At 43.4% G+C, this 1,025-nt stretch overlaps 1 non-coding gene across 1 annotated transcript; it reads left to right on the forward strand.

The window, feature by feature from the left end:
- Nucleotides 1-21: 21 nt before the first annotated feature.
- TRNAT-AGU (transfer RNA threonine (anticodon AGU)) lies at nucleotides 22-95 on the forward strand. Its single transcript has one exon. It is a non-coding gene; the product is annotated as a tRNA-Thr (tRNA).
- The last annotated feature ends 930 nt before the right edge of the window (nucleotides 96-1,025 follow it).

A 1,025-nucleotide genomic window follows, 5' to 3' on the forward strand; every position in this document is an offset into this window, starting at 1 on the left:
ACTGAAGTGATCCTTCTTAAGGGCTCTGTGGCTTAGTTGGTTAGAGCGCCTGTCTAGTAAACAGGAGATCCTGGGTTCAAATCCCAGCAGAGCCTCACTAACTGGTGTCTGAGTAGATCAGTGGTATCTTACCTCTTTGAGGGAGCTATTTTCTTTTTCTTCTTAAAATCTGACCTTCACAGATTTTTTTTTTCCCCTCCTACCACCCTACCCCCTTCGAATATAACAAGTAGCCTCCAAAGGCTTTGGAAACAACTTGGAACTCATTTCGGCAGATTCATACAGCACAGGACTCTCTAAAGTAAGCGAAGAGTAGGACTGTAATTACATTGTACTATCTACCCTGGTGGCATAGTGCTTAAGAGGTTGGCTGTTAACTGACAGGTCGGCAGTTCCAATTCACCAGAGCCTCCTTGGAAACCCTATGGGGCAGTTCTACCTTATCCTGTAGGGTTGCTATGACTTGGAATCAACTTGGCAGCAATGGGTTTGGTTTTGGTATTGTCTTGATGTTTCCTTTTAGAAATTCAGTAACACCTGCGAAAGCTGTAACGTGTCTAAGGCGGAAACGTGTCAGTGAAGGAAAACTCAAATATTTTCCACTAAAACGAGCAATAGAAAAGTGGTAAGACTGCACCCTGCCAAAGGCAGAAAAACTGTGAGGCTCGGAAAACAAGACACTTCAGTCGAGTTCCAGCTCTCACAGGTTTCAGCGTACAAACCACATCTTCCCTTAGCATTTTTCGTGCAGTGTTATCTCAGGTATCCCAATCCTGATTTCATATAAAGATTTAAGAACAACTAATTGAAGTTCAGAGAGGGAGTGTAGAAGGTGGGCATGGAATTTAATAACATACTCGCCGGTCTTTCAAACACAGATGTATGTGTGGGATGAGGCGTTGGCGTTGGTAGTGGATGTCTTCAACCCAAGAAATTTGTGAAACCATCCTATGAATGTCTATTTAATGTTGACCAGGGCCAGCTACAGAATGTATGGCCACAAAGCAAAATGAAACTGTGGGATC

The sequence above is a fragment of the Trichechus manatus genome, unplaced genomic scaffold (assembly GCF_000243295.1).
Source record: "Trichechus manatus latirostris isolate Lorelei unplaced genomic scaffold, TriManLat1.0 scaffold00383, whole genome shotgun sequence".
Lineage (NCBI taxonomy): Eukaryota > Metazoa > Chordata > Mammalia > Sirenia > Trichechidae > Trichechus > Trichechus manatus.